At 56.0% G+C, this 27749-nt stretch overlaps 1 protein-coding gene across 1 annotated transcript in view; it reads right to left on the reverse strand.

Annotated features, from left to right (window-relative positions):
- The window catches only part of KIF1A (kinesin family member 1A), an 84218-nt gene extending 73521 nt beyond the window's left edge, over window positions 1-10697 (reverse strand). Inside the window, 1 exon segment of the mRNA XM_021074861.1 lies at window positions 10559-10697. The gene's annotated coding sequence lies outside the window, so the exon portion shown is untranslated.

Genomic DNA, 27749 nt, shown 5'->3' on the forward strand with positions numbered 1-27749 from the left:
CAAATTAAATAGAGCTGAACAGAGAATTAATGAACTGGAAAACACGTCAGAAAAAATTACCCAGAATGGCCCCAGAAAGACAAAACAATGAAAACATAAAACCAAGGTTAAGAGTCATTCAGTATGGAATCATTTATTACATTTATTATGGCAGGAGTTTTGACTCATTGCTCACCAACTGACAGATCAAGCCGACAGAAGGACGTAGAGGATTCAAACAACATCATAATCACGAACTGATGAACGTGTGCTCTCTTGGCCTCAAAAATTAGAGAAGCACATTCTTTTCTAATACACAGGGACTATTCAGAAGATTTTACCACGTAGTAGGCCATAAAGGAGTTCCTGAAAAAATTCAAAGACTCTGGATCCAATGGATCACAGAATTTGAACACAGTTAAATTAAAAAGCAATAAAAGATCATTAAAAACCCCTGTCTAGACAAGTTTTTAAAACTTCTAAATAACACACAAAAGAAAAAATCACTATAGCGTTATAAATAAACTTAGTAGTAAATGATCATGAAAAGACTACTAGGAAAATTTGTAGCACTTCCACCTCCAGCCATGAAGGAGCTGCAAGGACCGTACGTAACCGCCCACTGTAAGCAACAACTAGCAAACTGGACAAAATATATGAAAATAACTCTTCTCAGACACAGTGCCAAAGGCACTGCGAGAAGGAAACCACAGGCAGTAAGCCCAACAACCACTCCACATCTGCCTGGAGTCTTTCACGGACCTCAGGCTTGGGAGGTGAGACCCAGACTGCTCAGCAACTTTGAGGAGATGACAATCAGAGTTTGGGTAGATTGAAGCAGCTAGAATTTGTGGGTCAAAGTCCTGGAAAGGAAAGGAATAGAGCACCAGAAATCTGCAAAGGGGTACCCTTGAGTCTGGAGACTGCTAGTCCTTGCCTGTGTAGTGCAGGCAAAGAAGACTGAATAATTCCCAAAGCCCACACAAAGTCAGAAGGCCTCTATGCTCCCACCAGCCAGTGCTCTCGATTCCTCCACCGCAGACCCCCAGGCATTCAGTAGAGACCACAGAAAGCATATTTTAGTATGGGCTTAACCATTCCTAGAGTGACAGCTACCCCAGAGTAACTCTAGAAAAGCTTAAAATCAGGTCTTCTAGTATCACAGAAGTCCTCACGAAATGTAACTGCCTGTGAAAACAAAGCCCAACATTCTTTATAGGAAGAAAGCATAATTCAGATACTCCACAATGGAGAAGTGTCTAGAATTCAATTTTACAAAGTTGCTATATATGACAAGAAGCAGGAAAAGAGGACCTATAACCAGGAGAAAACATTGTCAGAATGAACTTGAACTTTTCTACAACCAGTAAAGAAACTGATTCAATAGTTTAAGAATCTACCCACCAAAAAAGCAGAAGTCTCAGACACTTTTTAAAAGTGAGTTCTACCATATATATTCAAAAAAGCAAATATTTCCCATCTTATACAAACAATTTAAGAGAACAGGAAAATGAGAGGGAGAGAGATTATATCCCCAACTCATTCGTCGAGGCTCATATAAACTTGGCATCAAATTAGACAAAGAAAATGTGAGAAATAAAGATGACAGACCTACTTCACTAATGAGCATGGATACCAAATCCAAAAATTCGTGAGAAAGTCCAGCAGAAAATTAAATAGATAATGTCGTAGGCTTATTGCAGGAATACCAGTATAGTAAGATAACATTAACATTAGGGCATTTATTAATGCAACTCATCACGCATCAGACTGAAGGAAAAAAAGGCCAGAGGAGGTCCTCCACGGATACTGAAGAAGCAGTCAGTAATTTTCAAAACCCATTTATGGCAAAACTTTTGGCAATGTGAGAATAAAAGAAAACTTCTTTACACTCACAGCAGGGTATCTACTAAACCCCTATTTATAAAACCACACATCACTCTTAAGGTGACGTCTTAGGAACTTTTCCTTCAAATTCAGGAACAAGTTCGGATGCATGTGCTCTCGCCACTTTTATTGAACACCGCAGCAGAGGTTCTTGCCAGAGTGATAAGGCAGGAAAAAGGAATAACGGCGGAAAACCATGGGCTGGAAAAGAATAAACCAACCAGTGGTCATTATTTGCAGCCTATCTGCTTATCTACCCAGAAATCAGGAGGATCCACAAACAAACCGTTTTACTTAGAGGGAAAGTTCACCCAAGCCACTTGGAACCAACCCTGCTGGTACACGCTGGAGACGGAGTGAAAAACCCACGTTTCAGGTGCCATTTAAAAGACAAACAAAAGTATAAAATGTCACAAAGGGTGACTAGAACGTCTATGAAGGAAAATGTTAAAACTTTCCCCCAAAATTATAGAAAACCTAAATAAACAAAGAAAAAGAAATCTCAATATCTTGAAAATGTTTATTTTCACCTCAGCGAATCGAAACTTTCCATATGCTTTCAAATGAAACCACAGACGGATTTGGTTTTTGTTTGGGGCTCTGTGTGTGTGTGTGTGTGTGTGTGTGTGTGAGAGAGAGAGAGAGAGAGAGAGAGAGAGGAGAGATTGGACAAATTGCCCCTTAAAATTGCTATGGACATGTGAGATACCACAAATATCAACAACAAGCTTGGAGAACCCCAAGGGGGCAGAGGCGGCAGCCCCCTGATATCCAGGCTTCACATGAAGCTGTAGCAACTGAGACAACGGGCCGGGACGAGCAGCGGCGCTGCAGCAGCAGGGATGCCAGAAGCCCACCTGCACACACAGCCCCTCTGGTGTCTGACGGGGGAGGCCTTATGGGCTGATGGGAAGCTGATCAATCAGTGACGCCAAGAGAACGGGACTCGTGGACTGAAGGTCCGGGTCCCCTCAAAATTCCCACGTTAAAAGCCTGCCTCCCAGGTGACCGTGTCAGGAAGCGGGGCACTTGGGAGCTTGACAGCCATGAGGATGGGGCTTCCTGAAAGGGATGAGCGCCCTATAAAAGTCCCAAGAGAACCTGCTTCCTCTCTGCCCTCGGCCATGGGCAGACCCAAGGAGGAGCTGGCCGTGTGCCACCCACACCAGGGCTCTCACCAGGACGTGGCACCCCGACCGTGCCGTGCCCTGGCCATGCTGGCGCTCCGATCTTGGATGTCCAGCCTCAGGACTGTGAGGCAGAAGTTTCTGTTGTTTACAATCCCCCCAGTCTGTGCTGCCCTGTTAACAGCAGCCTGACAGACTGAGACAACCTCAGTCGTATGGAAAAATACCCACTGCGATTCTTCTGAGAGCAAAACAGATTCCATGTGGACTGAAGGCCTAGCGGAACAAGCAGGTGCTGGAGGGACAGGAAGACTCTTATGTCCGTGCTCGCCTTGGAGAAGGATCTCTGAGCTCACAGAAGCAAAGTTCAGCCCTCAAGGCACCATGAAAAGGGGAAGAAGAGGCCGCCCCCTGACAGGTGTGCAGCGCGTGTGATCGACAAGGGTCCGTGTGCAGAACACACAGAGAACAGACAAAAATCAAAGAAAAGAGTCACAAAGGCTGGGCCAAAAGAGAGAAACAGCAAATGCCAGGACAAGACACTTAACTACGACACGAATTAAGAGATACTGTTTAGGAGTTCCCATCGCGGCTCAGCTGTAAGGAGCCCGGCTAGGATCATGAGGTTGTGGGTTCGATCCCTGGCCTCCCTCAGCGGGTTGAGGATCTGGCGTTGCTGTGAGCTGTGCTGTAGGCTGGCAGCTGCAGTGCGGATTCAGCCCCCAGCCTGGGAAAGTCCACATGCTGCGGGTGTGGCCCTAAAAGACAAAAACAGAAAGAAAAAAGAAAGAAAGAAACGGTGTTTACAACCACGCCCATCAGGTCACAACACCGTTAGGGACAGAGCAGAGGGACTTACAGAGCACGTGGGGAAACACAACTGGTTCAACAGCTGGAAAACATGGCAGTTTCTTTTCTCTTTGTTTTTTTTTTTTTTTTTTTTTTTTTTTGTCTTTTTAGGGCCACACCCGCAGCATATGGAGGTTCCCAGGCTAGGGGTCCAATCAGAGCTGTAGCTGCCGACCTACACCACAGCCACAGCAACGAGGGTCCGAGCTGTGTCTATGATCTACATGACAGCTCACGGCAACGCCAGATCCTTAACCCACTGAGCAAGGCCAGGGATCGAACCCACAACCTCATGGTTCCTAGTCGGATTCGTTTCCACTGCGCCACGACAGCAACTCCCATGGCAGTTTCTAGTGAGGCTGCAGACCATGTGGCCACCACCCATGGCACTAGAGATGCTGTGTGTGAGCGTGGCAGGGGGAGGAGGGGGCTGGAGTCACTCTAAATGTCCCCTGGCCAGAGACCAGCCTCACAGGAGTGCTATCTAGATGCGAAAGTGAATGCAGCGTCTGTGGGAATCTCACAAACAGACGGGCACATGTGGCGAGATCCTGGCATCGCTACTCAGAGCCCAAGGGTGGGTACTGGAGTCCTGATACCGAATTTGGGGTGCTGGGGATACCTGGATCAGGCGTCTAACTGCTTGATGCCAAGGCCTTGGGGTGCACCTCCGTGGTCTCAGGGACACAGACGGAACTTGCACGCCTCTGTGGCACCGTCTGAAAAGTGGGGTAGGACAGTGCCCCACTCCCTCCATGAAGATTAGGGGAGACGTCTTCTGGGGCTCTGGGCTAAGGGCTCCCAGCTCCAGTGGGGGCAGGCGTGGGCAATGAGGCTGAGGAGGGGCCCTGGCATAGGTCGGCCTGCAGAACCACCACAGTGATGGGTAAGAGTCTCAGCCCTTTCCACAGAGAGCAGAGGCTGCCAGGACCTCAGGCAAAGAGCAGGTGGCTCTTCTTGTGGAAATGGAATACAACTCCTGGGGAGAGTGCCATCCTGGGAGTGGGGGCTGGCACTGTGTGCTGGTGTTGGGGGGACAGCTTGGCACCCAGCTCCAACCCCTCTGCCTAAAGCAAACCTGCCAGGGGGCGCCCCACCTCCCACGCTCGGCTCTGGTCAGAATCCCATCCAGACCACAGGAAGCCAGGAGCAGTGACCTCAATGCCCCAGCGGGCATCCCTAACATGAGTGGACCAAGGGTTACCAGCAGAAAACAGGGTCTACAGGGAAGAGATAAACCACAACAAACGGGCAAACACACAAACAGCCTCTAGAAACCTACTCAGAACGCTTCAAGAAGATGCTACATTTCTGAAACAAGAACAGGATGCTATGAAATGGGACCACTCAGACCAGGAAGATGGTGCTCTTAGAGATAAACAGGCTAAATGCTGAAATTTACACACAAAATCCCCGAAGAACTTGAAAACGAAGTCCAAAAATTGTCCAGAAAATAGAACACAAACAAGGAGACAGAACGAAAGAAAAGACAAGAACATTGGAAGACCAGTACGTGAATTCGAGGAAGAAAACAGAAAAAAATGAACAGGGAAAAATACACAAACAGATGAGAAAACAGAGCCTGTGTCCTGCTGGCAGTTCTGACTGAGCACCAGTAAACGCACACACCCACCCTCGTGCGTCCCTGGCGATGGCCGCGGTCCACAGACCAAGAAAGGATCCTAAGGGATTCCAGAGCAAAGTCAAAGGCTGTTGACAAAGGCTTCTCGAGGGCGACTGGACGCAGAGGTGATGATACCCAAGCCTTCAGCGTGAGTCACCACCAAGTGTCCCGGTTCAAGCATCCTCCCAGCGTGAGGACGGAGCAGATGCTCTCACACAACTGAGGACCCATCCACCTTCCTAGGAAGTTACACAAGGATGTGCTCCAGCAAGACAAGACAGGAAACGAAAAAAGAAGCAGCTCTGGGGCCCAACAGACTCCAGCCCAGGGATTCAGCAAGCTGCAGGAGGACGCTGGCTTCCAGGGTGAGGGTGCCAGGAAAGAGGGGACTCGGCAGAAGAGAGAGGATGGCCAGGAGCTGGGGAAGGTGAGCACGGAAGAAAGGGACAGCTGAGATCTAGGGGAAATGTCACCAACCTGCCCAGGGAATGTGGCAAAGCCACAGGGGCTGAGACCTGAGCTGTCTGCCCTATGGTATCGCCCGGAGCCACCACCCTCCCAGGCACCAGGGGCCTCAGCCACGGCACAGCCCTGGCCCCAGAAGCAGGTGGAGAGTGAGGACCAGGTGACGCTAGCAGCTGAGTGACCCCCAGCCCCACGACAGCCCCCAGAAGCACAGGCCTTGGGTCTTGATGGCCGAGCCCTGCCCCACCATTCTGGTCCGAGCTGATGACAGGTAGAGACAGAGGCTGAGGCCCCACTCAGTGTTCCCGGCAGGGCTGAGGCTGGGGCGGGCATGGGGCAGGATCCCTGACACCCCTGGGCACCATCAGCCTCCCCCCAGGACAGGCTAGACGTTGGACTTGGGGAAGGGGGCCCAGGGGCAGCCCCACCCCCACCCCCTCCTGCATTTCTGGAGCTGAGGGGCCCTGGATGGGAGACAGACACACAGACAGCCCCCACCCCTTGGAGAGTGGCATCTGTTCACCCTGGACCCAAAGCAGCTGGCTCAGCACGGAACCGGCCTTTACTGAGTGTCCATGCTTGTGAGGCCCCGTGCTGGCCCGGGGCTCAGGGGCAATTGGGGGGGGCAGGGGGCAGAAAGCACTGAAAGAGCAGAGTGTCTTTGGAGTCTGAGGCGCTGGGGTCGAGTCCCAGGTCGTCTCTGACAAGTCACAAGCATTCTGAGGAGCCTCAGCCTCCGAATCTGCAACCTGGGGACAGCATCCTGCCTATCGGGGTCTTGGGAGCGCTGCTGGGGTCAGGGGGCACTGAGGTGAACAATGCAGTCTGCGCCCACCCAGTGCTCAGCTCTTGCTCCCCGACCTCCTCCCCGACCTCCACCCCTCAGGGCACTCACGGTGGGCTCCAAGGTGGCCAGAGGGGGGCCGGAGCCTCACGGGGGCTGTGCGGGACTCCAGGGGAGAAAGAGGGCCAGGCAGGAGCAGGGTCGGTGGGCGTGCAGGTCTGTGTGAGTGTGCAAGGGAGTGTGCAAGGGAGCGTGTGAGCATGTATCCGGGGGGCAGCGTAAGGACAGTCGGCCAGGGCTGGGCGGCGGGTCCTGCCTTGTCCTCCCCAGGCCCCAGGGAGCCCTGAGACCCAGGGAGGGGACAGGTCCCTGAGAGCGGGAGGCAGCGGGGGCGGGGCAGCCAGGCCCAGAGCCGGGACGGGATTAGGAGATTACACCCCCCATCCGAGGAGGAGGCTTTACAGAGGCCACAGGTCCTGCTGCTCGGAGGCCGGACCCAGCCACCCTGGCTTCCGTGTGTCCTGCTCAATCCTATGGGGGCACGTGGGGGCTGCAAGAGGTGCGGGTCCCCGCATGCAGTGAGGAAGCTTGGGAGGAAGCGGCCTGGGGAGGACCCAGGGGAAACCCAGAGGAATCAGGAGATCAGCTGACCACTGCCCCTAGCTGTGCCTTCCACCCTTCCAATGTCCCCAATACAGTGAGCCCCATTGGGTCCCTGAGGAACTGGGGGTGCTGGGGGCATCTGGGGCCAGCTGGCACCCCTCAACCTGAAGCCAGGATCCTGGTTAATGGCTCAGGAGTTAAAACAGCTAACCTGCTAGAAGGTGGGGCCGTGAAGCACAGGCCAACCACCTCCTCCCCCGGCCCTGCCCCCTGCCCTGGGCTGCCTGCCCAGGAGCGGAAGAGCTCCGCCAGCTGATGGGCAGAACAGCACCGAGGAGGCCCACCACCCTGCTGTGCCCCTGGGCACCTGGCCAAGCTGGCAAGGGCCAGCGCCAACACGGGTCTCAGAGGCGCTCAGGGTGGAGGGAGGTGGCGGAGGGGCACACAGCCTCCACTGCAGCCTCCTGGGCAGGGGTGGTGAGCCTGTCCTTCGGGCCTAAGGCTGCTGAATGTGGAGTGGTCTGGGGAGAGCTTGGGGCAGGGCACGAGGGCAGCTGTGCACTCATCCTGGGTCACCCGCTGCCGAGTGACCCCTGGCCAGCCGCTCTCCAGCCCAGGGAAGGCAGCTCAGACTCCTCCAGACTCAGAAGGGTCTCAGGCCTGAGCACATGCCGTGGTGAGTCCCTCCTAAGGGCTAGGCTGGGCTTCCCAGGGCTGGCAGTCCCCCCATGGGCCCCAATCCCACAGCAGCAAGACCCTGCCAGAACAGCCCCCCAATCCCTGCCACACCCAGATGGCCCCCTGGGCTGGCCTACTGAGCTGAGTGGGCCACCAGGACCCCCGCCCCGACCCCTTCCAAGGCTATGCCACCCCATCTCCACCTCCCATCCATGGCGGACGCCCCCTCCCCGGCCCTCCCCCAAGCCCATCCCTCCCTCCCTCCCTCCCAGAGCCCAGGGGAGGACTTCCCTGCTCTGCCTGCAAAGGACATGGTCAGCCCCAGGCCAGCAGTGCTGACATCAGGGAGGACCAGAGGGGGACAAGGCTGGGTGGCTGGGCCCCCTCCGCCGTGCGAGTGCACCAGCTCTGGGCTTTTGGCAGAGCCTCAGTCTCCACGTGGCCACGGCTGGTCCAGTGGGAAGCCACAGGACAGGCCAGCTGGTAAAAAAGAGGACGCCCAGTAGGGGCAGCACCCACTGAAGGGACGGCACCCAGTGAAGGAACGCCCAGCAGGCACCTCATGGGCTCTCCTCACAGGGGCCGCCCTGGGAGCTTCGGGCTGGAGGGGCCCTGACTCCACACCTGACTCCAGCCTCCCTCGCCCCATGGACCACGCCCAACAGGCAACACCCTGCCCATCTGCAGATGCCAGCACCGCAAGGGATGGAGTTACTAGGCCCTTGCATGGCTCGGACCCAAGAGCCTCACAGGCTTCACACCCAGCAAGAGACTGACGGGCCCCTGGGGACCAGTCTGGCTCTTTCAGCCAGAGGCCTCTCTGCAACCATCCGCCCCAGATCTCGACCCAGCCAAGTGCAGACCTGAGACCTGGCCCCTGCAGCGTCCTTCACCCTCCCCTGCAGGCACTGCAACCCTCTGCAGGTGCCAGGGCAGCTTCATGCCCGACCAGCCCCATCCGCAGCCCGCGGAGGCTGGTGACCAACCACACCTGCAAAATGGCCGCCGCAGGTAGAGCCCCCCCCCCTCCCCCCGAGCCAGACCCCGGAGCGTCCCTTCGAACCCAAGGCTGCCTTCGCAGACCCGGAGGGCCGGCTGGGCACCCAGGCCCCCCCCCCCGCCAGACCCCAGCGTCCCTTCGAACCCAAGGCTGCTTCGCAGACCCGAGGGGCTGGGCACGGCTTCGGGCTGGAGGGGAGCAGAGGGGGGGTGGGGGGTGACTGCTCTGCAGAAGCGGCCGGCGGGTCCTGCAGAGTCCCCCAGGGTGAGGACGGGGCCAGCCCTGCGTGACAGCAAGAGCCAACCCGCTGCTTGAACAGGCCTTTAGCTCAGCAATGCGGGCATCCCCTGGAGGGGGCGGCCGCTGGGGAGGGGGCCGCGGGTCTCTGCGGGAACGTCCCCATTCCTGGGCACGTGGGCGCGCGGCGGGTCCGCGCCGGGGCGACGTCGCGCCCGCGCCCGGCAGGCCCCATGACTTGGCATTCCCTCCCTCCCCTCCCCCTCCGGCCCTGCGGCCCTCGGTCCGCAGCCCACCCAGCGCCAGGCCGACTGCGGACCCTCCTCCCCGCCCGGCTGCGGCCCGGGCCCTCCCCGAGCGCGAGCGCTGCACGGTGGGGTCGGCCGGGGGGCGGGAGGGCGAGAGGCCGCTTAGAGGACGAGCGAAAGCGTCGAAGCTGCAGGGGCCCTGCCACCCGAGCCCAGGCGCCCAGCGAGCGCCGCCAGCCGACACATCGCGGCCCCGCAGCCCCTTCCCCTCCCGCCGGCGGGCCACACCTGTTCCTGGGGCGCTGGCCGCGGAGACGCAGGCCTCCTCCGCAGGCGGCCCCTCCCAAACTGCAGGTCTTTCTGGAAGGGAGAGGGGGTCTCTTGGGAAAGGGACACGGCTTGGGGTGGGGTGGTGGGCCGTCCCCGAGGTGCGCACGAAGCCGACCGCCCAGCCCTTCCGCCGCAGCCCCCGCTCACCCGCGCCTGCCGCCTGTTTTGCTCTTGGCTGCAGCATCCGCCCTCCCCCACCCCGGGGACCAGGGCCTCTGCCCGCGCCCCGCCACCCAGGGTGCCCTCCCCTCTAGCCTGGCCGCCGCAGCCGCGCCCCCTCCCGGGTGCCCCATCCGCATCCTTCCCCCTCCTCTCCATCCCTCCCCTCCCCCTCCCGTCCGCTCGCAATCGGGCCGCATCCCCGGTCATGGCCACGCTCCAGGAGAGGGAAGACGGGGACGGGGGAGGGCGTCTCAACGTGCGGTCAGCTGCCCGCATGGAGACCCTCGCCCTCCTAGCCAAGGGTCCCTCTGCGGCTGGGGCCTCAACGAAGGGGCCCTTTCAGAGGGCCCAGCCCCGCTGCGAAAGAAGGGCGGACACCCCTGAATTTGCCCCATTGTTCTCCGCAGGGACGGGGGAGGGTCGGGGGAAGGGAAGCTGCAGCGCGGCGCCAGAGCCGCGGGCGGAGACTAGGACGCCCGCCCCGGGCGCGAGCTCCCCGCCCCCGGGCGCCGTCGATGCAGGTGCACCGTGCGGAGTGCTGGGGCGGAATGCGGGCTCGGAAGGCCTGGCGAGCCGCTGCCTCACCTCTCCGGCGTCACTGGCGGCGACCCGGCATGGGCACGGGCTTGGGCATGGGCGCTGGTCCTCGAGCGCAGACCTGCTGCTGCTGCTGCTGCTCCCCGGCTGCGCTCGGCGCTATGACGGCGGCACCGCGTGACGGCTGCGGGCCCCCAGCCCGGTCCGCCCCGTGCCCCTCCCGCCGCGCTGGTTGGCTGAGCGCTGCGCCCGAGCCCCAGCCGCCAGCTGGTTTGTCGCGCGGGGAGAGGGACGGGCGTCGCGGCCGCCGAGGGGATGGGGCTGGGGCCGGAGGGGGCTGGGGCTGGGCTGTGACATCACCGCCGACACGGCGGCGCGCCTGGTGGGGAGGTGGGGGACCGACAGCCGGGCCCGGCCGCACCGCCCCTACCCTGGCGCAGCCCCCATGCAGCGCGCACCCCGGAGGCCCCCCACCCACCCACCCACCCACCCAAATTTGCCCCTTGGACACCACGCGGGGCCCTCCTCGGCTCCGACCCCTTTCACGTGAAATCACTAAATGTCCACCTGCCCCACCCGCGATGCCAAGCGCACGAACGCATCGACGCGGAGGGACAAAGCTCGGGTGGGCTCCCTGCTCCAGGGAGGGGCTGTAGGGGGTGGTGGGAATACTGACTCCGAGGAGTAACAGGTGAGTTCACACGGCCGGCGTCTCGGCCAGAGCCCTGGAGGAGGACCAGAGCATCGCAGACAGCCCTCCTCGAAGGGCTGATGCAATCGCGGGCCGGCGGACTTGCCAGCTTTCCTCCCCTCAGGTCTCGGCGGGAGACCCCGTCATCCTCCCGCCCCTCTTCTTCGGGTTGTCGGCGCCCCGGTCCTCACACCCCGTTTCTCCAGGTTAACTTCCTTGAACCAAGTCCTACGCGGCTTTCGGCTCACACTGGCAACCGCCAGCCTTCCTCCACACCCCGCCCCCCCCCGCCGGAAAGCGGGCCACTAGGGACTGGCTGGCATCTCTGCGTGGCACCATCCGCAGCCCCATTGCTGGGTAGCTTTGACAAAGACTCTGGCCAGCTCACCCACCGGAACTGCGGTGGGTGTGGTGACGTCATGCCGCCAGGAAGCCGGGGCGCCAGGGACCCCCTTCCAAAGCAGCCTCTGCCTTCAGCATCCTCCGCATCCCCAGGGCTGAGCCTCACATGCCAGGCGCTACCCCGAGGGTTTTGCTGATTAACCATTGAATGTCACACAACAAATTGGTGCTTGGCCTCACCTGGCAGCAGCCCCGGTGTCATGAAAGTAGCAGGGGCACAGACGCATGCCTTTCTGCAAAGGGGACCACCCAAACCTCCGAAGCTGCCTAGACTGCGTCTCCTCTCTTCTATTTCCTGGAACCACCTGCATAAAAGAGAAACTATTGTTCTTCCAGGCTGTTGGAAACAATAAAACTATGCGGGCGCTCAGAGGGGGGGCGTGTGGGTCTTTCACCATCCCGGCTGCCGTCCTACTTATCCTCTGGTCACTTCTCTATTTCTTGAGCCAAATGCGGCATTTTATAGTCTAGGAATTAATGCATGTCACTGAGGTTTTAAAATTCCTAGCATCTTTATTCTTGCAGGGACTGTTTCTGTACTTACGTCTCTTCTTAATTCATGTTCTCTTTATTTGCATTTTCTCGTCTTTAATATTTTCGAAGGACAAACTTTTGTTATTCTTCTCTTTCCATTTATTTCATGTCTTTCTGTCCTTTTCTATGATTTCCTTCCTTCTAGGTTCGTCGGCTCCGCTCTGCTGCTCCATGTTGAGCTAAACGTTTAGCTCATTTATTTGTAAACTTGCTACGTTTCTGACCTATTTAAATTCCTCCTACAGCATGGCCTTAGCTGTGTCTCACAAAATTGGACACAGAATGTTTTCATTATCATTAAAATCTAAATATTTTAGCGTATTCCTGATGCTCTCCTTTTAAACCCATGGGTTATAAACCCATAGGTTACTTAATAGTGTTATTTATTTTCCAGTAGTGTTTCTTTTAGTATAACCTTTTGTTTCCAGTTTCTAATTTAAGTGCATTATTGTGGGAGAACAGTCTGTGTGCAGCAAGGATCCTGGCAGGAAGCAGATGGCACACTCACGCCGGGTAATTTGAGCAGTGCTTGGAAAGGGAGTACTTACAAAGGTGTGGGTAGGGAAGCAGGGAAGCCACCAAGCTGAGGGACACGTCTCTGGACTGCCACCCGGTGGGTGGGGAGGACTTGGGTAGGAGCGGAGGCCTCAGGGGAGGGGTGAGCCGGCCTGAGCACCCAGGGGAGGGATGGGGAGGGGGGACACCCTGGGCCTCCCTCTCCCCTCGCTGTTGGTGCTCCCGCCTGCTGAACCCACCCGCGGGCACAGTCTGTTTAGGGCGGTCCCTTCGAGCTCGGGCCAAAGGCGGTTGAAGACGCAAATGGAAGACAGCAGCCAGGTCTTGGTGGCGTTTCTCCACTGGAGCACACTGCGTCTTCTTTAGGGCCTGAACCGTTACCTACTTCTGCAAATACTCTCCAGGTGCTCAAAGTGTTCGTGTCTCTGTAAGATGGGTGTAAAGTTCTGTGTGTGTTGAATACTTCAAGGTTATTCATTGTATTGGTCAAGATTTGGAGATTTCCGGTAATTTTTCTGCTTGAACTGCTCAATTATTATATTTTAATTAAAGTCTCCAGTTGCAATTGCTGAAATAGCTTCTTTCCCACGCCAGTCTGGTGGGTGTTGCTTGATGGGCATTGACGCAGATGCTTGGGTATTGAAATGATTCTGACAGATGTACAGTATCATTCCGGGACCCCTTTCATCCGCATGTGCTATCTTTCTTTGTCTGTAGCTGGATGTTTTCTGGGGTTTGCTGTAAATTTGAAGGTCATATGCAAAGAGTTCAATCCCATTTTCTTTGGTCCGTATTGGCTAGTATGCCTTTCGCCACCTCTTTTATCCCAAACCTGTTGTCTCCTTTTTGAAAATATATCTCTCAGGCAGCCCGTTGTTAGAATTTTAAAAGCTAATCTGTTTCTACCTGTTAGTTGGAATTTATTCCACTCACATTTCTAGTACTGTCATCCTGAGACTTCGTTTTGCCATCTTATTAAAAATCTCCACGTACTATATATACTGTTTCCTACTTTTCTTTGCTGGTTTATCCTTACTCTTATTCTTACGGTGATTGCCCTTAAATTAAGACTTTGTTCCTTTGTTCCTTTCTTTCTTTCTTCAGCCTATGCCCCGCCGTCATTACCGAGTCCATTAGCTTGGTCGCCTCCTCTCCACTCTGCCACTACTGAGATTGACTGGACTCCAGAGTTCTGAGTTGTCAAGGATACACCCTATTTCTTTTCTTTGGTCCCCACTTTTGCTTAAGACAGTTAACGTACATCCAAGAAACTCAAGTCACCCTTATCGTCCTTACCTCCTGAAGAGTCTTCTGCGTTTGTGTTACTTCTAAAACACAAAATATTTTTAAGATGGGTCTCGGGTGGAAAATATTCCAAAGCCTCATATTTCTGAGAATATTTTTATAATACTTTCAACATCACTGGATGTAAAGTTCTGGGTGCAAAGTTTGTTTCCTTCAATCCTTTAAAAAATATGATTCTGTGGTCTCCTTGTGTGCCATTGAGAGATCCAGCCCTCAGTGGGCGCCAGTCCCACATCGCTCAGGATGCTTCTAGAATTTTCTCAGGGTGTGGTAGATTCTGTCTCCCATTCGACTGTCCCCGAGCCCTTCACCTGAGGTTGTTTGTTTTGGAAAATTCATTTCCTTTGGTTTCCAAGTATTTCCCTTCTCTGTTTTAATATCTCTTTTCTTTCGGGATGCTCAGCATCGGTGCCCTCATCACCATCGGAATGGCTGGATTAACAATCAATCCTTCGTGTTTCAGCCCTGCAGCTGCCTACTCCCCTGTGTTCTTCCAGCTCAGTCTCTGACCCCTTCGGAGATGTGTGTTGGCATCTGCTTTCTGCTGTGCGCTCACCCCATTGCCTTTCACCGAGAGTGTCACGTCAAAGGCTTCCCTCTTCCACGGACCCCAAACTTCTGGAAAGATGGGGGCAGGGGTGAAATTACAAATTTTTTTTTTCATGGATTAAGGAAAACTAGTAAATCTGACAGGTTCAGAACCGTCAAGGAGTCTCCCTGCTCCCCGCTGGGAGGGCTGCTGCCCTGCTTTCTTCCTGCAGACAAGTCTCGAAAAGATACTCAGACCCATGGCTCAGAAATGTCCGCAAGGGAGTTCCCGTTGTGGCGCAGTGGTTAACGAATCCGACTAGGGACCATGAGGTTGTGGGTTTGATCCCTGGCCTCGCTCGGTGGGTTAAAGATCTGGCGTTGCCGTGAGCTGTGGTGTAGGTTGCAGACGCGGCTCAGATCCCGCGTGGCTGTGGCTGTGGTGTAGGCCAGTGGCTACAGCTCCAGTTGGACCCCTAGCCTGGGAACCTCCATACGCCACAGGTGTGGCCCTAGAAAAGACAAAAAAATAAATAAATTAAAAAAAAAGATGGACTACATAAAAACTAAATGACTACATGGCCTAAACATCATAAACAAAATTGAGAGACAACCGTTCCCTGAGAACATAAGGGTTTCAAAACATAAGGAGATGAAGGGAGTTTTCCAAAGGCATAAAAAGCTTATGCAAACTAATAGCAAAAAAATGTCACCACAAGAAAAATGGTCAGAGACCAAAAAAGGACACTTTGCCGAAAGAAAGTGGGTCAACAAGTGAAGACAAAAGCACAGATCAAAACAGCAAGATCGTTTTCTGACCTATCAGAGTGTCTGAAATTCAAAGGTATCCATCCCGCCGAGGCTGAGGGGAAATAAGCCACTTTACACTATGGCTGGGGCTGGGGCGAGCAGTGCAATTTCTCTAAGGGTGTTGGCATTTAAAGCCCCCCTCTCCTTGGCTCAGTGATTCTATGACTAGAAATTTGCCTGTAGTGTCTACACACAAACATTTTCCCAAGAAACAGGACAACCAAGGTTTCACCCACGGGCACTGCTTACGTGAATTGGGGTATTTCTCTGCTGCTACGAAAAAGAATGAGTCTCAAAAGTTATGCGCTGACGCGGAAAGCTCACCAAGATGTTTGTTAAATTATTTAAAGGGCACAGAAGCATGTGCGTGACACATCCCAGCTTTTTTTGTCATTGTTGTTCATTTTTTGTTTTCTTTTTGGGGCCGCACCCTCAGCACATGGACGAAGTTCCCAGGCTGGGGGTCACATTGGAGCTGCAGCTGCGGCCTACAGCACAGCCACAGCCACGCCAGATCCTGAACCCACGGAGCAGGGCCAGAGATCAAACTCACACCCTCATGGTGCTAGTTAGGTTCTTAAACTGCTGAGCCGCAATGGGAGCTCCCTCCAGCTTTTTATCTTTTCTCCTGAGAAGAATCACAAGAAATTGCTATCAGTTTGCCGTGGCTGGGTCTGCCCTCAAGGGAGAAGCTGAGGATGCATTCACTTAAAGCATATGTACATATATGAGTTCCCATTATGGCTCGGCAGTTTAAGAGCCCAACATAGTGTCTGTGATTTTGCACATTTGATCTCTGGCCTCACTCCGTGGGTTGGGGACCCGGCGTTGCCACAAACGGCCCGGGGCTCACAGAGGCAGCTCGGACCTTGCGGCAATGGTATAGCCTGGCAGCTGCAGCTCCAGTTCAACACCTAGCCCACAGGTGTGGCTGAAAATAGGAAAAAGAAATAGAAAAATACATATATATTCTTCCTGTATATACAGTTTGAATCTTCTAGTCGTAGGCAGGTATGTCTTTTGTAGGTCCATGGCACTGTCTCAAGAGTAGGAATTAAGACCCACTTTCAATTTTTACCTTTGTGCAACATTTACAATACTAATAAACACTACACTGAATTTCTTCAAGTTTTACAAATCCTGTCAGAACTGTAGACTTCCATACAGCTAAGCCATGTGGAAAGAGCCCAGCCGTTCCAAATATTAGGTTAAGTTATAGAAAATTGCTCATGTTTAACTATTTTGATCATGAAAATGATAATTTCAAATGGTTTAACCGAATAAGTTGTAGAAAAATATATCACAAAATTCAAGATATATAAAACAAGCTTGCAAACAGCAAAGAAAAACAAACCAGGGGCCACAAACCAAAACAAAAAACTGTGGCGGTGGCTCCAGGCAAGGTGAGACAGTGTGAGGGGTGGGGCCGAGGATGTCTGGGCAGCGACTGGGCAGGGACAGAGGGGACAGGGGAGCCTGGGAGGTAGAAGGAGTTCTGAGGGCAGGATGGCGGGGCCGGGTCAGGAAAACGGCCGTCCAACATGGGTCACCCTTGGGGCCTGGACCTGCTGGAGACGACTGAACCAAGGTGGGGAGAAAAGGACTGGGCTGGGGCTCCTGCCCGGCAGGCCCCTGAAGTCGGGGCGAGGTCAGAGCTCGGCAGAAAAGCCAAGCAGGGGCGGTGGGGCCGGGGGAAGCCAGGAGCCAGGTGGAGGCAGGTGACGTGTGCTTGAGAAGGATTCTTGAAATCCAGAAAAAGGAATAGTCATTGGAACAATATTTGCAGAATACTGGCTTAGACTTTTCCAGAATTGTAGACAGACAGAAATACTTAGTGGGGAGCTGGCGTGATCCCTAATAGGAAAAAGAAAACCAAATCTGCAGAAACCAGAGGCAATGAATCAATGAATCCATCAATCGATCAATGAGCGAGAAGACAGGTTGCCTGAAAAGAAGCCACGGTGCGGGGTGGGGGAAAGGGAGGCTGCTGCGGAGCTGGGTGGGAGCCCTGGGGGAGTCGGCGCGGACCCTGGGAATCCGAACGAGGCCGCACCGCCTCCCCACTGGCCTCCTCTGCCCACGCCCTCCTCCCCGCAGGGGCCACGGGGCCTCCGCTGCTGCGGCCGAGCCGGGCCCGGAGACCCCGCCCGGCTGCGCGGAGGCCCCGCCCATTGGAGGTGCTGCCCGGTTGCCGTGGCAACAGCCGGCAGCCGCGTTCAGCCTCGGAGGGCCGCAGGGAACGTCGTCGCCACAGCAACGGCGGGGCGTGTCCCATCTGGCCCTGGGAGCCTGGGGACGCGCGTCCGCTCTGACAGTGGTGCTGCTGCCCCGCGAGGTACAGAACCGGACCCTGACGTGAGGCCAGGCCGCCTGGGGCGCCCCGTAGGCTCCAGCTGCATCGAAGCGGGGTTCCGCATTCAGCACTGGAAGGCGCTTTGCTGCGTTTTACAGACGGGGCAACTGAGGCCAGGGTGGGAAAAATGCAGGGAAGGACTTGCTCCAAGCCAGCACGTTGGTGTCCAGGCAGCATCCTGCTGGCCCAGCCAGGGCACTTTGCTTCCCGCCTTGCTCATCTGGCTCTAGCAGGTCCAGGGCCCAAGGGTGGCCTGTGTGGTGCAGTTTCCCTGACCTGGACCAGGCTTTCTGAGTGCAGCTCTGGGCGGGAGAACGCGGCGCAGACTTCCCAGGCTGGTAGGCAGCGCATAGGCAAGCAGCCAGGAACCTCAGCAACAGTGTAGACAGGACTCCAGCTAACCCAGGGCTGCCGAGGTTGGGTGGAGGCCCGAGAGCAGCCACTGGCCTGGGTGCAGGGGATGGAGGCCCAGCAGAGCCCGTGTCATTGGCCCAGCATATGCAGTGGGGCTGGGGCCCAGGGACTGGCCAGAGGCTCGGGTCCTAGGGCTGGGACTCTCAACCAGGCCGCCCTCAGGTGAGCACATGTTGAACCCAGAGGGGCAGCCGGGCAGACAGCCTCAAGCCCACCTACAGACACCTGCTCTGGGCTCCCACCTGTAAGCTGGGCCATCCCATTGTTTGCATCATGATCCAGAATTTGCAATGTGCCTGCTTTTCCATAACTGAGCTCCTTACACGCACACCCTCTTGCACAGGAAGGCACAATTGCCAACTCCCGTTTGCTGAGGAAGAAACCAAAGCTGAGAGACTTGAAAAGGCCTCTGAGGCCCTGGGTCCATGCAGTCAGCCTAAGCCAGACCCCTGCTCGAAAACCCTTTTCGTGACTCTATAGCTTCTTGGGCCAGAGCCGCAGGGAGCGAGGCTGCCCTTGGAGATGGTAGGAAGCAGCTTCCCAGGGGACAGGGCCACCCCAAGCTTTAATGGATGAAGGCTCTGACTAGCTGGACCCCCGAACTCCTCCTCTGGAAAGTCGGCAGGGCTGGGTTGGGGCCCAGGAGTCCAAATTTGTGGGAATGGTTTCAGAGAGATGGCAGTGAGTGATGGCTTGAAGCGAGATCCCAGTTCTCTGCTCAGGAATTGAACCTGAGCTGTCTGCATGAAAACCAGGAACCCTATCCACTAGACTGGCCGAGGCCGAAAGCAGAATTGCCCTGATTCGTGTTCCCGTTGAAAGCAAGACTGTTTCAGGGAGGCAAGGGGTGTAGAGTTTATTGTTAGCGTCACAGGATAACATGGGGAGAGACAGAAACACAGAGCCTTGGGCTGTGTGTCTAGGGCGGAAGCAAAGCCGTCATCGCTCCCAAAGGAGGAGTGAGGGTGCGGGCGTCCCCCTGGACGAGGAGCGAGCCACTTCTGTGGGACCGTTCTTCCCGGCCTTTGCCGTTGGCCCACTGCCTTGTTTTATCTTTCACACCCGACCAGACCCGGGGTCCTCCCCGACCTGCGTGCCCATCTCTCGACCAAGATGGAGGCCGGAGCAGAGCATGGCGGGAGGTTACCCAGACTCCTTATGGCCTGGCGCCCCCTCCCCTTCTGACCCAGAGGGGCTCTCTGCGCATGTGTGGTTGGGGTCTCCCTGCCCTGAGGATGGGGAGGACGTGGCCTCTTTGTTCTGCCCGGCAGGGCTCAGCCCCTCTCCTGATCCTGTCATCACCTTTGTTTTTTGTTTTGTCTTTTTAGGGCCTCACCCTTGGCATACGGAGGTTCCCAGGCTGGGGTCAAATTGGAGCTGCAGCTGCCAGCTTACACCACAACCACAGCAACATAGGACCCAAGCCACATCTGCGACCTACACCACAGCTCACAGCAACACTGGATCCTTAACCCACTGAGCAAGGTCAGGGATCGAACCTGCAACCTCATGGTTCCTAGTCGGCTTCATTTCTGCTGCGCCACAGCGGGAACTCCCTGTCGTCACCATTGTTCAATGAGTTCCCAGAAGAGAAGTGCCAGCTATTTGCCCTGTGCCTGCTGTTATTTCTGTCTTGTCGTGTAGACAGGTGGCTGGTTGTCTTGGAGCCCACCTATCTCCTGCCTCAGGAAGCATACACAAGCGGCTAGTTACAAATGTCTCTCTCGGACCCCTCCGCCTCCGCCTCAGGGCCACACCCTGCCCCTCAACAAATCCCAGTCTCTCTCCCCGGTAGAATCAGCCGGCAGGCAGGACCAGGGTTACCAGATTTTGTGAAGACGTGAAGTAACCCACAGGAGAGGGGCCTCGCAGGCTCCCAGATTCCGAAGCCAGAGCAGAGATGAGACACCCACGCACAGCAGGGTGGGGACTGGCGAGGCCACAGGCGAAGGGGCCCCAGACTTTGGGCTCGAGGCCGGGAGGGATCGGCTCTGTGCACGGACAGCTCTGCTGGGCTCTGCTCCTGGTGCGTCTGACGGCCACTCGCTGACTCAGTGTCTGGCCGGCAACGGCTGGCAGCCGGGCGGCTGGGCTGGGCAGACCCGGACCAGAGGACGTGCTGGCCCTTTAAGGGTCCATCCAAGTCCCCAACCCGGCCCCTCCTGCCCTCCACTGCCTTCCCTCCTCTGAGCTCCCTCAGAGACCCACAAGCTCTGGGCTGTGCCTGGGCTTGTAGGTGAGGGGCCAGGCAGGGCCTCCCTCTCTGGATCTCATGTGTTGTCTGTGAGGCAGGGCTGGCAGCCAGGACCCCCACCCCCCACCCCCACCCCCGCCCGGGGACAGAAGGGTGACTAGCACGCTGGACTGCTGATGCCACAAGGGCTCGTGGGCACAGCAGGACACGGTCCTGCCCAGGACTGCTTTGTGGTACACAAGACAGACGCGTCCTCGGGAACTTTCTGCCGAGTGGGAAGTGTTGCCACGGCAGTGCCCGGGGTGTCCAGGGCAGGAGCCCCTCCAGACGCGATCCCCACTTCCACCCGCTCTGTCCCTGGCAGGAGGAGCGCGTGGGGTGGGGGCAGTGTCCCCTCTTTGGTTCTCCCAGGCGGTTCCTGCACAACCTCCTCCGGGTTCTGCTGCGGCCTCCTCTCCGCGTCTCCAGGACGGACTCCTGGGCTCACCCCCCCTCAGGGTTCCTCAGCGCCCCCTGCCCTAGTAAGTAGCCCTTGGGGAGCTCTCTGCAGCTCCCCCATGAGCTTCCAGCTGGAACCCTCACCAACACAGGCTGCCGCTCTTCAAAAGCCCGGGGACGTCGCTGTAATTTTAATGAGGCCCGGAGCCCTCCAGAATCTCCGTACATCAAGGAAGAAACTGTGCAGCTCGCCTTTCCCTGAGCCCAGGGAATAAAACAGGAAGCGAGCAAGAAAAGTGAGACTCGGGAGGACAAAGTGAAAGGCCTTGGACGTTAAAAACTTTTCTGTGTTTGGTTAAGTGAGGAAATAAAACTGGAATCGCACTCCAGTTAGAACCGAATGAGACTGTGAATTCATTTCGTCAGAACCAATGGGATGCAGCCAGTCTGCTAAAAAAAAGCAAAGTTGGAGTTCCCGTCGTGGCGCAGTGGTTAACGAATCCGACTAGGAACCATGAGGTTGCGGGTTCGGTCCCTGCCCTTGCTCAGTGGGTTAACGATCCGGCGTTGCCGTGAGCTGTGGTGTAGGTTGCAGACGTGGCTCGGATCCCGCGTTGCTGTGCCTCTGGCGTAGGCCGGTGGCTACAGTTCCGATTCAAGCCCTAGCCTGGGAACCTCCATATGCCGCGGGAGCGGCCCAAGAAATAGCAACAACAACAACAACAACAAAAGACAAAAAGACAAAGGCAAAAAAAAAAAAAAAAAAAAGCAAAGTTATGCCTTAAATGCTCTGATAAGAATTCCCGAAAGAGTGGCACTGACTGATCTTACTGCCAACTTCACAATTCAGATGAGTAACGACCAAAAAACGTCACAGAAAGCACAGGAAAGAGGTTAAGATAAAGCCCTGAAGTTGTGAAATAGAAAATAAACAAAAATTAGAGGGGAAAGGATTGACGCTTTGAAAACAAGGAGACGTCGCCACAGAAAGAAGAGTTACCATCGAACGTGTATGTAAAAGTGAAACTCTAACTGAAATGGTCAGCTTTCCGAGAAAGCGCTGACCACCCGGCTCTCCCCAGGCTTCCGCGGGCTGAGTGTTTACACCCCCAAACTCAGGGGTCGAAATGCTGACGCCCAAGGTCGTAGGAGGTGGGGCTTCCCGCAAGTGATTAGATGAGGAGGTGGCGCCCTCGTGAGTGGGGTTAGTGCCCCTCGGAAAGAGCCCTGTCCCCCTTCCGGGACGCGGGGACACGAATCGGAGGCACTTTGGTCCCGTGGCCCAGCCCCCGGGGCTGTTGGCAGGAAGATTCTGCCGAATGCGGGTCCGCGGGCATCCGCTCCAGCGCAGAGCGGACGAGGGCGCAGGGAGAAACCCCGAGCGCTCCAACCGCACGGGAGACGCGGGCAGGGTGCCCGGCCCCCCGGGACCCCAACATCGGCATTTCCGTGTTCGAGGCGGGGGAGGGGCGGTCAGGAGTTTGGGTCAACTCCTGATGGTCCCCCGCAAGCCCTTGAGCGGCACTCAGATCGCAAGCACCTCACACCCTCCTCGCCCACTGTCGGCTGGCGGACCCCCGGGGGTCCTATTTGGGCGCCGGACGGCCCTGGGAGGGCGCCCTCGTGCGTGTCCCCTCTGGTCTGGTGCCGGGGACCCCGCGTGTCATCGCACCTTCCCAACCGCAGTCCCTGGAGCGGGCCGGGGATTCACACGCGGGCCCGCAGCCTGGCGGCTCTGCGACAGATCGGAAGGCGGAGTGCTGTCCACGCATCCCTGTCTCACCGCGATTCGGGGTCCAGCACCTTCCCAAGTGTGTGCGGTGCTGCCGGGTGATTGGGGTTTCCTCCCCGCCAGCCCTTCTGGCCATTGCCTCGGTTCAGGTTTACTGCTGGAAGTTTTTCTCATTGATTTGCAAATGGCAAATAAGTAAATAAATGTTCAAAATCAGAAAAAACTGGGCGCCATGCCTATGTTTTCCTCTGCCCGTGGTCAGTAAAGGCTGAACGTTGTTGTAGGAGGCTCCTGGAGACAGATTTTAGTTCCTCTTGAAAAGGAGACCTACTGAGTCATAGAAAATATATATATGTATTTAGCTTTCCCAGAATCTGCAGTAAGACTTTCCACTCCCATCAGCAGTGTAAAGGGTTCCTCTCGCATCACATTCTCGCCAATGTTTGGTATTGTCAACCTTTATTTCAGCCATCCTGCTTTTCTTAATAGTTCCTTGATGACAGAGTTCCTTCGTGGCTCAGAGGTAACGAACCCGACTGGTATCCATGAGGCGGGGGCTTTAATCCCTGGCCTCCCTCCGTGGGTTAAGGATCCGGCGTTGCCGTGAGCTGTGGCGTAGGTCGCAGACGCGGCTGGGATCTGGCCTGGCTGTGGCTGTGGTGTAGGCTGGTGGCTGCAGCTCTAGCTCCAGCTCTGATTCAGCTCCTAGCCTGGGAACTTCCGTATGCCTCGGGAGCCGCCCTCAAAAAGGACAAAAACATAAATAAAATTTAAAAAAACAGAATCTGAAGCAAAAGGAGGAAAAGGTTGACATTTCTTTAACTAGAAGAGGTCCATGGATTTTGAAAACTTTCCAAATATTTAAAAACATAAACATATATTGGAAAGTATATTCTAATCACAGCAGCAACCAAAGCTTAAAAGTGCCAAGGCACACATTTAACATAAATGGACAAGGTTTTATTTAAAAAACGATAAATGTTTACTGAAGACATAAAATTTATATGAATAATTGAGAGAGAGAATACTTTCCTAGAAGGGAAAACTAAGTATTATAAATTTAGTGCAATTTCTTCTCTCTTTCTGTCTTTCTTTCCCCCCCCCTCTCTCTTTCTTTCTTTCTTTTTGCTTTTTGGGGCCTTACCCATAGTGCAGGGAAGCTCCCAAGCTAGGGTGGAATTGGAGCTGCCAGCCTACACCACAGCCAGAGCAACACAGGATCTGACCCGTGTCTGTGACCTACGCCATAACCACAGCAACGCCCAGTCCCCGACCCACTGAGTGAGGCCAGGCATCAAAGCCGCATCCTCATGGGTACCAGTCAGATTCGTTTCCACGGCGCCTCGCCGAGCGCTCCCTAACGCGGTTTCTGTAAACGTCGGAAGAGAGCACTTTAGGAACCTAAGCTCATTCTCAGGTTAATTAGGCAACGCCAACAAGAGCAGGAAGCTGAGACCAGTGAAAGAAAGACGACTGAGAGGATTTCATCTGTCTTGGGGCCACGTCGAAACTTGTCACAACGGCACTGAGGCGACACCAGCGAAAGAACCGACGCAGCGATCAATGAAGCAAACGTACAAATGGCCTTAGCTTGAGATGAGGGTGGCAGTTAGACCCGTAGGGAAGTCAGCCTATTTTCTGAACTGTGTGTCAGGAGGAGAGAAACAGTAAGACATCTTTCTCACTTTATATACAGAGAAAATTCCAGATGGATTCAAAATCCCAACTAATAATTAAAACTTCTGGCTATTTTAGGAATTCCCTGTGGTGACTCCGTGGTAACAAACCCAACTAGTATCCATGAGGTTTGATCCCCGGCCTCGCTCAGTGGGTTAAGGATCTGGCGTTTCTGGGAGCGGTGGTGTAGGTCCCAGACACGGCTCGGATCCTGCATCGCTGTGGCTGTGGCATGGGGTCCAGTTCGAGCCCTAGCCTGGGAACTTCCATATGCCGCGGGTGTGGCCCTAAAAAGACAAAAAAAAAAAAAAAAAAAAAACCTTTTGGCTATTTTGTCCCCCAAAAATTACAAATCGTCTTTTTCATTTCCTTAGGCTATGAAGGATCTTTCCAGAGCCAAAGGAAACCAGAAGCCATAAGGGACAAGCCTGACAGGCTTGGTGGCCACATCAAAATGGAGAACTTGAATGTGACAAAATCGACCAGAGACAGAGTTACGTGAAAAAAATAAAAGCCAACTAAGAGGAAATGTTTCTGAGACGTGGAAAAGACCGCGTCTGAGTGTTCATAACACTGAGACGCTGGTAAGTGGCAGATCCGTGCATCTCTGGGTTTGAGTGTTTATGCAAAAAAGAACATATGAAAAGCGCTGAGAAAGAAGCAATCACATTTTAAAAACTGCAAAGCCGTGGGGGCTGTAGAACAGCGCCCTGAGGACACAGACATTGAGTGGCCGCTCCCTGGATGACTCCGCCCCGCCCCACCTGCCCACGGGTCAGGAAGGGGGTGCAGGGGAGGGTCCTGGCTGACGGGCATAGAGGAGCCGGGGGTCCAGGCCCTTTCAGCTCCCACCTCGCGGTGACGTTCTCGATGTGTGTGCTTGCATCCGTCACGGGAGACTTCTCTTTAACCGCGTGAGTGAGGTTCCTGTGGCTGCGTAACAACCCGCCAGCCACATGGTGGCTGAAACCAACCCAGATTCACGCCCCCGTGTTTCTGCAGCCCACAAGCCCAACATCAGTCTCGCTTTGCCAAAACCAAGGCATTGGTGTCCGCAGCGTCCCTCCCGAGGCTCCAGGGGAGAGTGTGACCTCGCCTCTCCCGGCTTCTGCACCCTTGTTCCTCAGCCCGTGCTCCCTGCTTCCCTCTTCAAAGCCAGCATCGCATCGTCTTCCAATGCCTGCTTCTGCTGTCCCATCGGCCTCTGCCTTCTCTGCGTGTCTAGATTCCCCTGCCCCTCTCTTATAAGGACCCTTGTGGTGGCATGCAGGGCCATGTGGATCATCCAGAATAATGCCCCCAGCTCAGGATCCTGAGTTTAAACACACCTGCAAAATCTTTACTGTGCAGAAGACATTCTCAGGTTCCGGGGCTGAGATCCGGAGAGCCTTGGCGTCTGTCTACTTCTTCTTCTTCTTTTTTTTTTTAGGTGCTTTTTTAGGGCCACGCCCAGGGCATGTGGAGGTTCCCAGACTAGGGGTCTAATCGGAGCTGTAGCCGCTGGCCTACACCACAGCCCCAGCAACGCAGGATCCAAGCCACGTCTGCCACCTACACCACAGTTCACCGCAACGCCAGATCCTGAACCCTCTGGGCGCAGCCAGGTCTCTCTGTCTTCTATGCCTGGACGTTAACAAGGACGAGCACGTGGCAGGAGCCTTTGGCTTGTTCCGAGCCACGTGCTGCCGGTCCTGCAGAGGCTGTAGGTCTAGACCCCACTTCCCAGACACCTGCTGCGTCCATGTAGGTTCTGCCAACCCCGTGACCTCACGGTGGTGTTGAAGGCAGAGGCGGGCAGCACAGTGACATGGCTTTGGGTCATTTCTGGAAGCGTGAGAAGCTCCGCATCTTCAGTCTTCCCTTTGGTCGAGAACGGTGACCAGCATCCTGCCATGAACCCCTTTCTGCTCAAACCAACCGAAGTGCATCCTCCCTGAGCCCCGGCTGGTGTGACCCACAGGATGCGGCCCTGGTCACAGCCAACACTAAAATCACCGACCTCCTCCGTGGCTGTGCTTAGAACCGCTGGGGGACAGTGAGAAATGCCCCGGCCTGAGCTCAAGGACCAGCCCGACTCAGGATGGCCGAGGAGGCGTCGGGCCCCAGCCGTTTTCAAGGCTCCTGGGCTTGGTCGATTGCCCCGAGCAGCGGGCTGAGAACACGGCCTCGGGCGGCTGCCTTTGCTGCAGCGTCTGCCTTCCGCTCCCCTAAAAGTGACTGACACACTCTCCCAGCGTGTCACCCTCCGAGGATCAGCGGCCACAGCCGTCCCTGCTGGACCCCGTAACCTACCCCTCCAGCCTTCAGTTACTGGCCGAGAACGGGCCGCCCCTCTCCACGCAGGCTCCCGGCGCCCCTGCCCCTGACCAGGCAGGTCTGCCCCCCCGCCCCGGGTTGGGCCCCCAAACACAGAATCTCGGTGCCCAGAGGTCACTTGTCTCCGTGCTTGGGTGCCAGCGCCTCCCTTCTGCGTGTTTCTCTCCGTGTGATGGGGTACGGGTGGGTTTCCTCCCAGGGGAAGTGGGTCCCTGCACCACCCCAGAGCCGCCGCGGGGGTCTTCTGCGCTGCTTCACCCCAAGGAAAGGCAGCCCGCGGAGGGTTTGGTCCAGGCGTGGAGGTCAGGGGATGACATGGCAAAAACAAAATTGGCAGCCAAAGTGGCTGAAATGAAACCTTTTCTTAGATCCTGGCAGGATAGAGGCTGCCCTTGGCGGAAGGAGTTTGGGGATCAATTCCTTTCTCATCAGCTGTTCAGGAGCAGAGGTGGGGGGGGCCGGCCTGCATCCCAACGACAGGGCCGTCTGTCCAGCTCTTCCAGGCATGAGGGGCTCAGGGGTCCCTCGAACCGGCCACACTGAGCCTTGCTTTCCTGGGGGCGTCAGGTCTCCTGGCGAGGCGGCTGTGGGCTTCGAGTCAGGAGCCTGACTGCCCCCACCAGAGGCACAGTCTCTGGGTGACGTGGGCGGAGTGGAGGGGGCCCGGTGCGGGGCTCCCGGCATCGGCGGAGCAGAGGGGTCCAGAGGCCAGGCCAGGTCAGCGCAGGACCACGGCCCTGTGACCCCGCGTTCTGGGGCAGCGGCGAGAAGAGTGAGGGCCCGGCCGTGTCCTGAAAGCGGCGGAGGTTCTCAGAGCCCCCGGCAGGTACTGCCTGCCCGGGAGCCTCCCCAGGGGCCAGGGCCAGCCGAGCCAGAAGGGACTGGTGAGCCTGCCCACCTCCCATGGGGATCCAGGCTGGGGCCCTGCTGGCAAGCACCCCTTAGAACCACCCGCTTCCTCCCCTGTCCCTGGGGCTGAGCACAGGGAGCCCCACCCCACAACGGATGCCGCCAGGCACCTGCACACCGGCCAGTGTGAGTGGACCCAGGGCCAGGCCCTCCTCCAGGGCCAGCCTGGCCGTCCTCCCTGCCCTAGCAGAGTGTCCTCGGGTAGGTCACAGCCTTGCTCCCTGCCTCAGCGTCCACGTCCATCAACAGGGAATTTGAAAAGCCTGCTTTCCTTGAGGGGGTGCCTGGCTTGGCCGAGCGAGATTCTGTGAGGTGAGGCTGGGCAAACCGAGAGCCGCCCACCTCACCCCGGCTTCCAGAGCATCGGGAAGGATGGATCCTGGGCCCCTCCTGGACCCCTAGCCCCTAAGCTCTCCCCAG

This window comes from Sus scrofa, chromosome 15 (assembly GCF_000003025.6).
Source record: "Sus scrofa isolate TJ Tabasco breed Duroc chromosome 15, Sscrofa11.1, whole genome shotgun sequence".
Lineage (NCBI taxonomy): Eukaryota > Metazoa > Chordata > Mammalia > Artiodactyla > Suidae > Sus > Sus scrofa.